Here is a 17,418-nt window from a genome sequence, read left to right on the forward strand (position 1 = left end):
TGGATGGAGATATGAAATGATAAATGCTTGGATCAGTGTGGTAGCACATTGTTTTTGTTTGCTTTGCAATGGTATTATGTGCTTACTGTGTGCCAAGCACTGTACTAAGCACTGTGGTAGATACAAGATATTCAAGTTGGATACAGTACCTGTCCCCTGTGGGGCTCACAGTCTAAGTAGAAGGGAGAACCAGTATCGAATCCCCATAGGTAGCTGAGGCCCAGAGAGGTTAAGTGACTTGCCTAAGGTCACACAGCAGACAAGTATCAGAATTAGAACCCAGGTCCTCTGACTCCGAGGCCTGTGGTCTGTCCACTAAGCTATGCCATCCAACCTAGTGTTCCGTCTCTGACTGTGACAACGGGATGTTAAGAAGGTCAGTGTGATGGTTGTCTTCCTTCTGGTCCATCTTAATGTTTGGGGATATGCTACCTAGCATCCTTAACTTTTCTCTACATGTAACTCACTGTGCACCTCTCATTTACTAATTTAGCCAAATCCCTTTTTAGCCGATTGATATTTTTGGCCTCTTCAACTTCCTGTGGTAACAAATTCCATGTGTTTACCACCCACTGGGTGAAGAATTGGTTTTGTAAGGTCTACAAATACAATAGTGCTCCCTACACTTTCCCTGTATCTTTCTTACTAGAAATATCATGCTTGCTGTGCTGCATTTTGGTCTGAAGCCACATTGTGAGTGAGGGAGAACACGATTCGTGGTGTTCTTCAGTAGGCTGTCCAGAAGGACTCTAACTAGCTCTTGCCAACAATGGACAGCAGTGAGAGAGCCCAGGAATTTTCCATCAGTTCTCTCACCTTTTCTTTTTTCATTTTGAGCATGGGAGTGAACCAGGGCTGGGTTTCTTACTGTAGGGGTGGGATTTGGGGTGGGAGTGGGGGTTAGAGGGGTAAAATGGGGAGAAAAAGAAAGCAGGGAGATAGAGAAGGAGGAAGAGGAGAAGAAAGAAAAGGAGAGTGGGGAAGGGTTGGGGAGGGGGAAGCATAGGGGAAGGGCAAAGGGAAGCTTGTCTTGGCCTAGTGGATAAAGCATAGGCCTTGGGACCAGATGAAGTGTGTTCTAATCCTGGCTTTTCCACTTGCCTGCTCTGTGACCTTGGGCAAGTCACTTAACATCTTTGTCTCAGTTTTCTTGGTTGCAGAATGGGAATTCAATACCAGTTCTCCCTCCTATGTATGCCGTGAGCCCTTATAGGACGGGGACTGTGTCTGATCTGATTAACTTGTATCTACCCTAGCGCTTAGAACAGTGCTTAACACATAGTAAGCTCTTTAAAAATACCATAAAAAAAAGGAAAAGGAAGCACTTGAGATCATCTCTTCTATTGTAATCAGCTGCTTCATGCAGGTTGTCGGTTCTGAAGCCATTTACAAGGCTGAAACTCATATGTCATTTTGCTTCAGTCAGGAGAATCCATCATTATCATAATAATGATGATTGTATTTGGTTAAGTACTTACTATGTGCCAAACACTATTCTAAGCACTGGGGTAGATACAAGGTTATCAGGTAGGATGCAGTCCCTGTCCCAAGTGGGGTTCATAGTCATAATCCCCATTTTACAGATGAGGTAACTGAGGCACAGAGAAGTGAAGTGACTTGCCCACGGTCACACAGCAGACATATAGCAGACCTGGGATTAGAACCCAGGTCCTTCTGACTACTAGGCCCGTGCTCTATCCACTACACCACACTGCTTCTCATCATCACTTTCCTAAGTGTCTAGTTCAGTCCTCCATACAAAGTAGGTGAATGTACCCAATGAATTGAAACTTTCCCTTGCCTGCTGCAATGTCATCTTTTCACACTCACCCTCACCTCCTACCTCCACTGCCTCCACTGTCACTATCTCTGCTCTGCTCAACACTGAGCAGTCGGGATGGAGGACAGATGAGCTCATGTCTCCAGACATGTTACCCATGGAGCCATGACCAGAGTACATGATGCCCAGCACGAGCAACCGTATTTGCTGTGGTGCCCCAGATGGAGACTACTATTGCCACCCTCCACCCCCAGTCCCTGGACCTGGCCCCTTTGCCAATGACAAGCTCTCCTAATGGCAGGAATCGCCATAGGCACCAAGGCAAGAGGCGAGCGTTGTTTCTAGTTCATCCAATAGCCCAATGAGGGCAACAGGAATCCCACAGTTGCTCCAGTAGGGTCAGGGGCCTTAAGATGATGATGACGATGATGACATTTGCTAAGTGCTTACTATGTGCAAAGCACTGTTCTAAGCACTGGGGAGGATGCAAGGTGATCAGGTTGTCCCACTTGGGCCTCACAGTAATAATCCCCATTTTACAGATGAGAGAACTGAGGCCCAGAGAAGTGAAGTGACTTGCCCAAAGTCACACAGCTGACAAGCGGTGGAGCCAGGATTTGAACCCATCACCTCTGACTCCCCAACCCATGCTCTTTCCACTGAGCCACGCTGCTTCTCTATCCTCCTGCCACCATTTTTGCTCCCCCTCCAGGTCTTTTGCAGCTCCAAGAGACAGAGTGGGCTAGCTATGGCTCCTTTTCCTGCCCATCCTTGGAAGTTGTGGAGATAGCACTGATGGCATTTCCATGAAGTGGGAGCTTATAGCTTCCAGGGATATGGACCAAAAAAAAAGTATATATATAGCAGGAAAGAGATATGGCCTAAGACAGCTCTTGAAGATAACATGCAGAGATGCACTGAGATCCAGAGAGGGCAAACAGAAATAGCAGAAGATCAGTCAAAGATGTAGCCAAGGATCCATCCCTGGTGGAGAACTCAGAGCAGAGCAACAGAGCTAGAATCAGAGAGGAGAGAGAGAGAGAAAATAGATAGAGACAGACTGAAGAGAGAGTCAGAGAGAAACCTAAAGGGAAATTAGAGAGAATGAAAGAGATGACAAGCAAAATGAGACAGACCCAAAAAGAGAAATAGAGAGTCAGGAAATGCCAAAAGAGAGAGAATGAGACCCAGAGACAGATGCATAGGGAGAAAGAGACCAGAGGGATTGACCCAAATAGAAAAGACAGCCAGGAAGATAGAGACACATCTTGAGGAGAGAGGGAGAGAAAGAGAGAGAGCAACATACCCTAAGGAAAGAAAGAGGCAGAGACTGAGGAAAACAGACAAGACAGGGAAGACAGGAAGGGTCTTTCCTGAAAATCATGACCATAGAGGGAGAAAGCAGATCTACTACCCTCCTGAGAAGCTGGAGTCTAGGTCCATCCCAGCCTTTGAATTTGGGTAGATGGATCCACCCCAGACCTGGAACAGGGATGAGTGGTCCCTTTCCACCTGCAGGCCATGGAGACTAGCTCCACTGTGGCCCTAAGAGGCGGAGGAGGAGGTTGTTTGGTGTGGGGAGAGAGAAATCTTCTGCAGCCGTTGAAGTAGTGGCATGGCCATCTTGTTCTGGGAGAGACAGGTTGGGAACTTGAGCTGCCATTTTTGCAAGCTCCACCTTCTAGAGCACTGTCAGCCAGTGGAAAGTGGGGGTGGAAGTACTGGGGAGGAGGGGGTGGTGAGGGGGAGAGAGGACGAGGGGGAACTATGATCTAACTGCCTGTCCTACCCAAAAAGCTGTGATGGTGGAGCAATCTCTTTGCTTTCTCAGAGCTTATCCCCTGAAGTTGGTCCCCTTGATTGCCAATACTTACTTCCCCCTAGATATTGCCTTAGAATTGATTGTAGTTTCTCAAGAAGGATTTCATTTCAAGTAAATTTGTTATTGAATTAAACGTTTTGGATTTGCTACTGACTGTCAGTCATTTTTATTTAATTTTACCACTCAGCATGGCTTTTCTGCTTTATAGGACGCATTTACTACAGGAGCCAAAGAAAATACTGCTTTGGGCTATGAGTCACATGTTTTAGATTATTTGAAAAGTGACCCAGAAGTGAAAGCTAGGCAAAAAAGTAGGGGAAAAGGTGAAAGGAAATTGCACTTGGAAACCAGGAAGAAGAGTCTTTCAGATGTCACTACCTAGGTATCTCTTGCGCAGAGAAATCGGAATGACTAATTTTTCCATGTTAAAAATGAAGAAATACCATTCCTGGGTCCAGCCTGCTCAGTGTCCTGTCTCCAGCATGCTTGGAGGAACTGTGTGAAGGGTGCCCTCCCATACAGCTATCCTCATCATTAGAAACGACCATCTGACGTCTTTGGCTAGTTTCCCTCTACATCCCAGTCTTTCCCTCTGGTAACCCATTATGTACAGCTTATCCGTGAATTTAGACAATTCCCCTCTTGAGCATACTGAGATTTCCTGCCTGTGAACTTTCCTTCGGTAACAGATTCCATATGCTGACCACCCACTGTGTGAAGAAATGTTTCCATTTGTTTGCTCTGAACATACCACCTTGGAGTTTCAGTGGGTGCGCTCTCATTCTGCTATGTGAATTATGCGTGCAGTAATTCTGTACTCGCCCTGCCCAAACTAAGACAGGCACATCCTGGGTACAGTATGGGATGCGGGGGAGCAACAGTTTAAAGGCTGAAATGACTCTCAGCTCCTCTGTGCCCTCCTCCTCCCACGCCCATATTCTCTTCCTTCCCAGCAGTCTTCCAAGAGGAAATCCCCTGCTTGCTCTTAAGATCTAAGCCTTCTACCTGTGTCATGGAACCCATTTCCTCTCGCTTCTTCAAATCACTTGCTCTTTTCTTACTTCCATCTTCAACCTTTCACTGTCCTCTGGCCACTTCTCTGCTTTCAAACAAGTCCAAGTGTCTCCCATCCTAAAGAAAATATCCTCGCCCCACCTCTTTCTCCTGCCATTGCTCCATCTCCCATTCCTGTCCAAACTTCTCGGTCTAGCAGAACAGTTCTGCTTCAAGAGTTCTAACAACTCTTTTTCTCCCTGAAATTTAAATTTCACCTTCTTTACTGAGGTCAACCTTACCAAGGTCTCCAGTGACCTCTTTCATCATCCTCAGTGGTTTCTATTGAGCGCTTGCTATGTGCAGAACACTGTACTAAGCACCTGGGGGAGTGCAATACAACAGAGGTGGCAGACGTGTTCCCTGTCCATAACAAACTTACAGGTTAGAGGGGGAGATAGACATTAATATAAATAAATTATTTATAATGCATAAGTTAAAGATATGTACATAAGTGCTGTGTGGTTGGGGATGGGTTGAACATCAAATGTCCAAAGATCCCAGATCCCAGTGCACAGATGACACAGAAGGGAGAAGGAGCCAGTGGAAAGAATGCTTAATAGGAGAAGGCCTCTTGGAGGATATGTGACCTTAATAATGCTTTGAAGGTGGGCAGGGTGATGGTCTGGCATATATGGAGGGGGAAGGAGTCCCAGTCTATGGGGAGGATATGGGAAAGAAGCCAACAATGAGCTAGATGAGATCAGGGCACAGTAGGAAGCTGGTGCTAGAGGAGCAAAGTGGGCAAGCGGGGCTGTAGTAGGAGATCAGTGAAGTAAAGTAAGAGGGGGAGAGCTGATGGAGTGTTTTAAAGCCAATGATAAGGAGTTTGTGTTTGACGCAGAGGTGGATAGGCAACCATCGGAGGTTCTTGAGGAGTGGGGAGACATGGACTGAGCTTTGTTTTTGGAAAAATGATCTATGCAGGAGAGTGAACTAAGGACTGGAGTGGGGAGAGACAAGAAGCATGGAGGTCAGTGAGAAGGCCATTGCAGTAGTCAAGGCGGGATAGGATAAGTGCTTGGATCAGTGTGATAGCAGTTTGGATGGAGAGAAAAGGGTGGATTTTAGCAGTGCTAGAAAGATAGAACCGACATGATTTGATGATAGAATGAGTATGTGGGTTGAATGAGAGGGATGAGGTGAGGACAGTGCCAAGATTACAGGCTTGTGAGATTGGGAGGACCAGAGTAATTAATCCAAGCACTTACCCGATCCCTCCTTGATTGCTGCATTAGTCTCCTTGCTGACCTCCCTGCCTCCTGTCTCTCCCCATTCCAGTCCATACTTCACACTGTGGATCATTTTTCTACAAAAACATTCAGTCTCTGTTTCCCCACTCCTCAAGAACCTCCAGTGGTTGCCCAACCACCTCTGCATCAAACAAAAACTCCTTACAATTGACTTTAAAGCACTCAATCACCTTGACTCCTCCTACCGTGCTTCGCTGCTTTCCTGCCGCTGAACCCAGCCCACACACTTTGCTCTTCAATACCAATCTACTCACTATACCTCTAGCTCATCTATCTCTCCACCAACCTCTTGTCCATGTTCTCTCTTGGCCTGGAATGCCCTCCCTCTTCACAGCCAACAGATGATCACTCTCCCCACCTTCAAAGCCTTACTGAAGGCATATCTCCTCCAAGAGACCTTTCATTCATTCATTCATTCATTCATTCATTCATGTTTATTAAGCACTTACTGTGTACAGAGCACTGTACTAAGCACTTGTGCAAGTACAATATAACAATAAACAGTGACATTCCCTGCTCACAATGAGCTCACAGTCTAGAGGCAGGGAGACAGACATAAATGAAAATAAATAAAATTAAGGAAGTGAGAAGCAAAGTGACTTGCCCATCACCACACAGCAGATAAGTGGCAGAGCCATAATTAGAACCCAGGTCCTCTGACTCCAAGACCCATGTTCTGCTGACTAGACCATGCTCCTTCTGCATGAATAAAATATTCTGAATTTCCTTGGGGATTCTCGTGTCCCTCCCCTTCTGCTTCATTTTGACTGAGAAGACTGTCCCTAGAATAATGTTGTCCTGGCACAGCTTTATGCCTTGTACCTCCTAGCTAGGCAGCCTTGTTCTAGAAATGTGTCAGTGATAGATCATGATGCTCTCTGCCGCAGTTACTTTCCCGAGGAGCTGGTTGATTATTAAGTGGCTAATCAGAATGTTGAAGATGTAAATTCATCACATAACCAGAGACTATCAAGGTATGTCAACAAAGTTTGGAAACTATATCAAGAGCACAAAGGAAGAAATATTCAGAAATCAAAACTTCAGTAGGGAACAACTCAAGTATGTGTCCCGAAAGGATGACTTTGCCTGACTAATGAGTAGATGAAAAAAATACTGGCAAAGAACTGTGGGGAATATGGTGGCTACCCCATAATAGTTAACACAATACAGGAGGTTTTTAAGAAAGCATCTGTTAGAGAGTACTCTCTGAATCAGACTGAATAGTAGCTAAATAGTATCAGATAATAGCCATTAATGGAATGCTTTCAAGTGAAATGTTAAATCGCTTAGGACAGTGCAGATTGTTTCAGTTCAGCCTTTGCTACTCATAGATGGAGGAGGCTAAGTAAAGCAACCATCATCATTGTGATGATGATGAGAAATGTCTGGAGAAATAGCACTACATCACCACATACATTTGCATTCAGGGCCACATTGGGATAAGCAGAAAATAATAAGGTGCAGAACTTAGATTCTCTGCTGCATTTGCATCATTGGCAGTCCTGTCGTTCAGGTAGAGTGGATAAAATGAATAGAAAAGAATAATGGAAGATCTGAACCAAGATGGAGAGTGTATCCCACAGAGCAGAAAATGATGCTGAGAAATCCTTTAGCTTCTAGGCTTTTTCTTCATTGAGGACAAACTAGATTTTGCAACATAATGGAGCATCTAATCGATGAATTTAAAAATCAGCAATCCAGGTGAGGCTAAGAAAAAAGTGTAGAAAGAAAGAAAACAAATATAATATTTTTGAGACCTTTTCTAAATAAGGAGATGCCTGAGAGAAAAGTAAATAGAGTTGGAAAAATACAAGTGGTAAATAAAAGAAAGAAAGCTGTTCAGAAGGAAGCACCTGTCTAGTTTTTGAAACTTGTGCTTTGATGCATTTATAAAATATGTTGGTTTGGGTTAAAGCTATTTCAAAATAAAATAGCATTTTACTGTCAGAATAAATCCAAGAAACAAAATGTGATATGTTGAATACTTTAGAGTTGCAGCTAAAAGAGTGAATCATTAAGTCAATATCAATCAATTAAAAAGTGTATCACATGCTTACAGTGTGACACGCTGTACTACATTTTGGGGGAATGCATGGACATTTATTCAAATACCATCTCTGGCTTACAAGGGACACATAATCTAAAGGCAGAAAAATAGCAGGAGGGATAGCAGTGGTAGTGGAAGCAACTGTAGTAATTAAGTAAGTATTTATTGCACCCTCACTAAGTGCTTGGGAAATACAAAACAAAGTGACGTTCCCTGCCCACAAGGATAATTGAACGTAAAATGAAAAACATATATACAGAAGTGCTGAGGAATGTACTTTTGTATGTTCTTAAGGGTATCATAGGTGTTAAAGATTACTGATAGATTTATGAGTTGGGGTGCTGGGATTAATCAGTCCATCAATGGTATTTATTGTGTGCTTACTATGTGCAGAGCACTGTATTAAGCACTTGGGAAAGTACAGTACAACAGAACTTGCAGACCCATCCCCTGCCCTTAACGAGCTCACAATCTAGAGGAAGCCTTCGGTGCCCGGTATTCCCAGGCAGTCTCCCATCCAAGTACTAATCAGGCTCGATGGACAACAAAGAGGATTTTTCTGGTGAGGAATTTTACCTGTTACAGAATATCAAGATAGAATGAACAAGAGTCAGAGCAAATCAGTCATTCAATCAGTGGTATTTGTTGAGCACTTGCTGTGTGTAGACCACTGTACTAAGCACTTAGTACAATACAGCAGAGTTGATAGACACATTCCCTACCCATAAGGAGCTCAGTCTTCAGTCCTTTCCCTCTCCCCTTTCTCTCCCTCATTAAGCTCACCCACAAGCCCCAGAAAAAAGGAGCAGGAAAGGTAATTTGAAGCAACAATTAGATGCAATGGATGTCAGCTGGAGGCAATTTTCAACAGCAACAAAACAACTGGAATGAAGTATGCTTTTAAAGAAATAAGTGGAAAAAGCAAAGGTAGGCTGGCCAGAAGGATTAATAAAATGCATGTGCAGGAGTGGGGAATGAGGTAAAAATGAATAGTGAGGGAAACATCCTCTGATCATTCCATTGTCCAGGTAACACTGAGCTCTGAAAAGGCAGTACGGTTTGGAGAATCAACACTGGTTAGAAAAAAAGAAAAACAATCCCGGAATATGTACAAGAATTAAGAAAAGGGTGAAAGATTGTGCTGAAATGTCAAAAGGTTAGAAAGTGGTGGGACAAGATGAAGTGAAAGAGAATTGGGGAATAAAAGTGGAAGAGGTGATCAATCAATCATATTTATCAATTAGTGGTATTTACTGAGCTCTTACTGTGGGCAGAGCACTATACTAAGTGCTTGGGAAAGTATAACAGTTGGTAGACACTTTCCCTGCTCATAAAGAGCTTACAGCCTAGATGGGGAGACAGACAGTAATAATAATAATAATGTTGGTATTTGTTAAGCGCTTACTATTTGCAGAGCACTGTTCTAAGTGCTGGGGTAGATACAGGGTAATCAGGTTGTCCCACGTGAGGCTCACAGTTAATCCCCATTTTACAGATGAGGTAACTGAGGCACAGAGAAGTTAAGTGACTTGCCCACAGTCACACAGCTAACAAGTGGCAGAGCTGGAAGTCGAACCCATGACCCCTGACTCCAAAGCCCAGGCTCTTTCCACTGAGCCACGCTGCTTCCCAGTAATACAAATAGATACATTATGGATAGGTACCTAAGTGCTGTGGGGCTGAGGGTGGGGTGAATAAAGGGTCAAATCCAACTGCAAAGGTGGCAAAGAGGGACAAAGAATAGGGGAAATCAGGGCTTAATCAGGGAAGGCCTCTTGGAGGAGATGTGATTTTAATAAGACTTTGAAGGTGGGGAGAGTGATCATCAGTCAAGGGAGGGAATTCCAGGCTGAGGGAAGATGTGGATAAGAGGTGGTGAAGAGGTACATTGAGTAGGTTGGTGTTAGAGGAGCGAAATGTATGGGTTGGGTTGTAGTGTTAATCAGTGAGATAAGACAGGATGGGGTGAGCCAATTCAGTGCCTTATTACCAATGGCAAGGAATTTTTGTTTGAAGTGGAGGTGGATGGGCAACCACTGGAGGTTCTTCAGAAGTAGGGAAACATGGTCTGAACGGTTTTGTAGAAAAATGATCCACGTAACAGAGTGAAGTATGGGCCAGAGTGAGTGGAGAGAGACAGGAGGCAAGGAGGTCAGCAAGGAGGCTGGTGCAGTAGTTGCAGTGGGATAGGATAAGTGCTTGGATCATCATGGGAACAGTTTCGATGGAGAGGAAAGGACAGATTTTAATGATGTTGTGAAGGTAGAGGCATGAGGAAGAATAAAGCCAGGGGTTGGGAAGTTATCGCTTGAAAATATTGTGAGATTGAATAAGCAGTTTAAATCCCAACATTTGTATATATGAGCTCTATGTGATTTTTATGTGAGCTCTATGTGTATGGGTCGTCCCCAAGAATTGTTTCTCATAACTGTTTAAGACTTCTTTATGCACTGAAGAAGAATGAATGTATTTAAATATGGGTGTGGGGGTGCTGGAAATGTTTTTCAGTTTCATTTTTGTGTTTTCACTTTGGAGAGCATAAAAGGAAGAGGAATAGGGGCAGAGTTTTGAGGCACACCTTTCATGGCTGTAAAAATGGTTTAGGTTTTTCACCGTTAGAAAGGAGAAAAGGGCCATGAGGGAGTTTAGGTAAGTGTCACAGGGAAATTGTTGAGAAGAATGGAGGAAGGGCTCATCACCCAGTCTTCGGATTACCACTTATATTGCTCCCTGCACAGAGGCCCCTTTTCATCACAAGTGCAGGGCCAAAGAGAAGTGGGTTTTTTAGGGGGGAGTCAGTGGGTTGGGTGGGGCAGATGGGCTTTGAAGAGTTAATGGGTCCTTAAGACTGGATATGGGGATCTTACTAGCCCTGCTCAGAAACTCTTAGCTCTTTTTAGCCCTGCTCAAAAGCCCCCATGCCTTTTTAAAGATCTAGGTTAGGTGAGACTGAGTGTTTTCCAGAGAAGCAGTGTGGCTTAGTAGATAGAGCATGGATTTGGGAGTCAGAAGGACCTGAGTTCTAATACCACTCTGCCCCTTATCTGCTGTGTGACCTTGGGCAAGTCACTTCACTTTTCTCTGCCTCAGTTACCTCATCTGGAAAATGGGGATTAAGACCGTGAGCCCTATGTAGGACAGGGACTGCATCCAACCCAATTACCTTGTATCTGCCCCAATGTTTAGTACAGAGTCTGCATAAAATAAGCACTTAACAAATACCACAGTTATTATCATTATTGTTATTAAATGCATAGGTGAAAAAAAAGTGGCTTTACCTTTCCATCTGGAAATCGCAGTGTGGTGTCGGGGAGAGGGGAGAGTGGGATGGAGGTACCACCTCCATTGCTCTCCCCCCGCCCCCCCTCACCAATCAGAGTTCATTCATTCAATAGTATTTATTGAGCGCTTACTATGTGCAGAGCACTGTACTAAGCGCTTGGGATGAACAAGTCGGCAACAGATAGAGACAGTCCCTGCCGTTTGACGGGTTTACAGTCTAATCGGGGGAGACGGACAGACAAGAACAATGGCAATAAATAGAGTCAAGGGGAAGAACATCTCGTAAAAACAATGGCAACTGAATAGAATCAAGGCGATGTACAATTCATTAACAAAATAAATAGGGTAACGAAAATATATACAGTTGAGCGGACGAGTACGGTGCTGTGGGGATGGGAAGGGAGAGGTGGAGGAGCAGAGGGAAAAGGGGAAAAAGAGGGTTAAGCTGCGGAGAGGTGAAGGGGGGATGGCAGAGGGAGTAGAGGGAGAAGAGGAGCTCAGTCTGGGAACGCCTCTTGGAGGAGGTGAGTTTTAAGTAGGGTTTTGAAGAGGGAAAGAGAATCAGTTTGGCGGAGGGGAGAAGGGAGGGCGTTCCAGGACCGCGGGAGGACGTGACCCAGGGGTCGACGGCGGGATAGGCGAGACCGAGGGACGGTGAGGAGGTGGGCGGCAGAGGAGCGGAGCGTGCGGGGTGGGTGGTAGAAAGAGAGAAGGGAGGAGAGGTAGGAAGGGGCAAGGTGATGGAGAGCCTCGAAGCCTAGAGTGAGGAGTTTTTGTTTGGAGCGGAGGTTGATAGGCAACCACTGGAGTTGTTTAAGAAGGGGAGTGACATGCCCAGATCGTTTCTGCAGGAAGATGAGCCGGGCAGCGGAGGGAAGAATAGACTGGAGCGGGGCGAGAGAGGAGGAAGGGAGGTCAGAGAGGAGGCTGACACAGTAGTCTAGCCGGGATATAACGAGAGCCCGTAACAGTAATATTACTGTTACAGTAATATTACTGTGGATACTGCCATCCACGGTGATAGAGAAGTCTGGGAGAGGACCGGGTTTGGGAGGGAAGATGAGGAGCTCAGTCTTGCTCATGTTGAGTTTTAGGTGGCGGGCCGACATCCAGGTGGAGACGTCCTGGAGGCAGGAGGAGATGCGAGCCTGAAGGGAGGGGGAGAGGACAGGGGCGGAGATGTAGATCTGCGTGTCATCTGCGTAGAGATGGTAGTCAAAGCCGTGAGAGTGAATGAGTTCACCGAGGGAGTGAGTGTAAATGGAGAACAGAAGAGGGCCAAGAACTGACCCTTGAGGAACTCCAACAGTTAAAGGATGGGAGGGGGAGGAGGCTCCAGCAAAGGAGACCAAGAATGACCGGCCAGAGAGGTAAGAGGAGAACCAGGAGAGGACAAAGTCCGTGAAGCCAAGGTGAGATAAGGTATGGAGGAGGAGGGGATGGTCGACAGTGTCAAAGGCAGCAGAGAGGTCAAGGAGGATTAGAATGGAGTAGTAGCCATTGGATTTGGCAAGAAGGAGGTCATGGGTGACCTTAGAGAGAGCAGTCTCGGTAGAGTGGAGGGGACGGAAGCCAGATTGGAGGGGGTCTAGGAGAGAATGGGAGTTAAGGAATTCTAAGCATCGATTGTAGACGACTCGTTCTAGGATTGTGGAAAGGAAGGGTAGTAGGGAGATAGGGCGATAACTGGAGGGGGAAGTGGGGTCAAGAGCGGGTTTTTTTAGGATGGGGGAGACGTGGGCATGTTTGAAGGCAGAGGGGAAGGAGCCCTTGGAGATTGAGTGGTTAAAAATAGAAGTTAAGGAAGGTAGGAGGGCAGGGGCGATGGTTTTAATAAGGTGAGAGGGAATGGGGTCCGAGGCGCAGGTGGAGGGGGTGGCACTTGCGAGGAGGGAGGAGATCTCCTCTGAGGATACTGCAGGGAAGGATGGGAAAGTAGGGGAGGGGGTTGGTGGGGGGGGAGGAGAGAGGCGGAGGGGTGACTTTGGGGAGCTCAGACCTGATCGTGTTGATTTATGTGAGGAAATAGGTGGCCAGATCATTGGGGGTGAGAGATGGGGGAGGGGGAGGAACAGGGGGCCTAAGGAGAGAGTTAAAGGTCCGGAACAGTCGGCGGGGGTGACGGGCATGGGTGTCGATGAGGGAGGAGAAGAAGCTTTGCCTGGCGGAGGAGAGGGCAGAGTTAAGGCAGGAAAGGATAAATTTGAAGTGTGTGAGGTCTGCTTGGTGCTTGGACTTTCGCCAGCAGCGCTCAGCAGCTCGAGCATAGGAGCGTAGGAGGCGGACAGAGGAGGCGATCCAGGGCTGTGGGTTAGTGGAGCGAGAGCGGCGGAGGGAAAGGGGGGCGAGAGAGTCGAGATGAGTAGAGAGGGTGGAGTTGAGAGAGGAGACCTGATCATCGAGAGTGGGAAGAGAGGACAGGGTGGCAAGGTGAGGAGAGATGCTATTGGAAAGACGGACGGGATCGAGAGAGCGGAGGTCTCTGTGGGGCAGTAGCGAAGATTTGCAAGGGGAGGGAGTGTGAGAGATGAGGCAGGTGAGAAGGTTATGGTCAGAGAGAGGGATTTCAGAGTTGGTGAGGGAGGAGATAGTGCAGCAGTAGGAGATGACGAGATCGAGGGTGTGACCGAGTCGGTGAGTGGGCGCGGTATGGTGGAGGAGGAGGTCGGCAGAGTCGAGGAGGGATAGCAGGCGGGCGGCAGAGGAGTCGTCGGGTACATCCATATGGATGTTGAAGTCTCCAAGGATCAGAGTGGGCAGAGAGAAGGAGAGAAGGAAGGTGAGAAAGGGGTCAAGGTGGTTGAAGAAGTTGGAGGTGGGACCGGGAGGGCGGTAGATGACAGCGACAAGTAACTGGAGGGGGTGGTAGAGGCGAATGATATGGGCTTCGAAGGAGGGGAAGGAGGGGGGGGAGGAGGGATAGTGCGGAAGCGGCAACGGGGCGAGAGGAGGAAGCCGACGCCTCCTCCCTTACCGGTGAGTCTGGGGGAGTGGGAGAAGGAGAGGCCTCCGCTGGAGAGAGCGGCGGCGGAGACCGTGTCTTCGGGAGAGAGCCACGTTTCCGAAAGGGCGAGGAGGAGGAGAGAGCGGGAGAGGAAAAGGTCATGGATGAAAGGTAGCTTGCCTGTAATAGAGCGGGGGTTCCAGAGGCCACACTTGAAAGTAGCTGTGAGTGCAAGGGGGGAGGGGGGGAAGGGCGGGGGGAGGGGAGGGTTTGGATGGGAAGGAGGTGGCGGGGCCCTGGACGGGGAGAGGGGGATGAGGGGTGGCGGTGGGACAAGAGGACTGGGATGGGGCATGGGTGGGGAAGAGAGAAGGGGGGAGGGGGTGAAGAGGGGGTTTGGTGGGGGGAAGAGTAGGGGGAGGGGGAAGAGGGGTAGTGCTGGTAAAGTGGGGTTCTAGGGCGGGAGAGGGGAGGGGGGGAGGAGACAGAGGAGAGAACGGGAAAGAGCTGAGCAAGAGAGGGGAAGGAGAAGGGGAGGATAGGAAGGGGCGGGAGGGGGGAGGGGGGGAGGAGGGACATGGCGAGGCCAGAGAGGTGGGTGGCAGCACTGACAACAATAAACAGTAATAAACGAAATCGGTAATATAGCAACATGATACAGTATGATACAATACGGTAGTGCTAATATAGCAACATGACACAGTATGATACAATATAGTCGTGTTAATAAAAGGGGCGATGACCAGGGTCGGGGGTAGACTCGATTAAGGGGCGACCTGATCAGACTCAAAGTCTTACGACAATAAACAATAACAAGCGAGATCGCTAATATAGCAACATGCTACAGTAAGGCACACTACAATAGTGTTAATAAGCAGGCGATGACCAGGGTCGGGGGACGAGCCGACCCTACCCGATCAGACTCAAAGTCAAGCGGCCAGCGGCCGAGAGAGTCCCAGAGCTCATGACCAAATGTCCCTGTGGCGGCGGGGGGGCCCTGAGGTTGTCCGGGGTGGGTGGCGGCCGTGGGCGGCGGCTAAGGTAAGGTAACATGGTGAGAACAAGGACGTCGTCGCCCGGGGCGGGGGCGGGAGAGATGAATCACCTCAAGAGGGAAGAGGGAGTGAGGCCTTCCCAAAATGGCCGCCTCAGGGAGAGTGGGGGCTTCCCAAAATGGCCGCCTCGGGCGGAGTGGGGGAGCGGTTGGGGAGCACAATGTCCCCGGGCCCGAGCAGGGGGACACAATGTCCCCCGAGGACACAATGTCCTTGGGGCCGATAAGGGGAGCCCAATGTCCCCAGGATTGAGAAGGGGAGCGCAATGTCCCTGGGCTCGAGCAGGGGGGGTGCGGGGGGTGGACTGGAAGCTGGTGGCTGGGGATCTGTGGGGGCGAAGATCCTTAGTGTCGGAGTTCCCGAGCGGGGGTGCAGAGGTCCAGGTTGGGAAAGGCTGAGGCGGCCGCGGGTCCGGGCGGTCTGAGGCTCAGCTCCCCGGTGGAGGGGGAGGAAACGCAGATGAGTCGGCGAGCAGTAGCCGAAGGGGGGCTTGTCGGGAATTGGGGCCGGGCGGGCCGAGGCTGCGCCTCAGGGGAGCAGAGATCCCGAGCCCACGAGGTAATGGCTCCAAGGGTCCGGGCGATGACAAGGCTCAGCTTCCCGGGAGAGGGGGGTGGTCTCGGCGTGGATGAGTCGGCGGCCAATAAGCCGCTAAAGTCGGCGGTCGGTGGCCAAAAGGCTACGAAAGAGCTAGCCTGGAAACGGGGGGCAGGCAGCCCAAGGAACCACCGCCTGGGAGGAGAGCTCCAGAGTCCATGTGGTGGTCGATTCGGCTGGGAAGAGGGGGCCCGGCGGTCTGAGACTTGGCCCCAGGGGAGCAGACTCCTCCTTACTCACAGAACTTTCATGCTTCTTCCTGCTGATCACTGAAATCTTAAAATAAACCAATGTCCCCACATTGCTTTTATTGCTTTTCTGGCTTAGCTTTACAGGAGTTTTCCTTAAAGGGATACATTTTTTCATCCCTTCACTAGTAGTAAGACTTTTAAGCGCATGCAAAGCATGGCAAGACTAATTTATTTCATGCAGTTTATTTTCTAATCAGATGTCTCTTGTTGAATATTTAGTTCACTGCAAGTAATTATTGCTTTGGGCCTTCTTAAAATACAGACTCTACTCCAAGCGATCTTTCCAGTAGATTTCCTGGAACACGCAGCAAGCCAACAACGACTCTGGAATTTTTTGAATTCCTTCTCTTGATGGAGGAGAACGCTACATCTGTAAATTCTGCTTTCTTTCAGGAAAACGTTACCAGCCTAGACCATTCTCGGTGATGGTTCTTGCACTTTACTGAGGCAGCAGTGCTGCAAGAAATGGCATCATCAAATCCTGAGAATTCAACATGAGCAGAAGAAAGCTTTCCTGCAGTTATTTCACAGATATCCCCAGTACACTCCAAAGTTCACTGCTGTGAATACCACTTCAGTCTACAATATACAGCTACAAATCTGGACTTGCTTTTACTGTTTTTATTCAGTTGTACTTGTGCTCGATTCTACTTGTCATAAATGATGTCCTTGATGGATTAATCTTTATATTTGCCATCCCTCTCACTGTCTAGCTGTTAGAGTTCTTTGTATGTGTGAGGTTTGATTATATTTGCCCCATTCTGAGATTTCAATATTGGTAATTGGAAGTTTAACCAAATGTAATATACTCTACCTTTCGTGTCTGTGAAGAAACCCTCATATATTCTGGAGCTCTTAATACAGGAAGTCCAAGTCTCAGACCGCCGGGCCCCCTCTTCCCAGCCGAATCGACCACCACATGGACTCTGGAGCTCTCCTCCCAGGCGGTGGTTCCTTGGGCTGCCTGCCCCGCCCCCCCGTTTCCAGGCTAGCTCTTTAGCAGCCTTTTGGCCACTGGCCGCCGACCGCCGACTCATCCACGCCGAGACCACCCCCCTCTCCCGGGAAGCTGAGCCTTGTCATCGCCCGGACCCTTGGAGCCATTACCTCGTGGGCTCGGGATCTCTGCTCCCCTGAGGTGCAGCCTCGGCCCGCCCGGCCCCGATTCCCGACAAGCCCCCCTTCGCCTGCCGCTCGCCGACTCATCTGCGCTTCCTCCGCCTCCACCGGGGAGCTGAGCCTCAGACCGCCCGGACCCGCGCCCGCCTCAACCTTTCCCAACCTGGACCTCCGCACCCCCGCTCGGGAACTCCGACACTACGGATCTTTGCCCC

The sequence above is a fragment of the Ornithorhynchus anatinus genome, chromosome X1 (assembly GCF_004115215.2).
Source record: "Ornithorhynchus anatinus isolate Pmale09 chromosome X1, mOrnAna1.pri.v4, whole genome shotgun sequence".
NCBI classification, from domain to species: Eukaryota; Metazoa; Chordata; class Mammalia; order Monotremata; family Ornithorhynchidae; genus Ornithorhynchus; species Ornithorhynchus anatinus.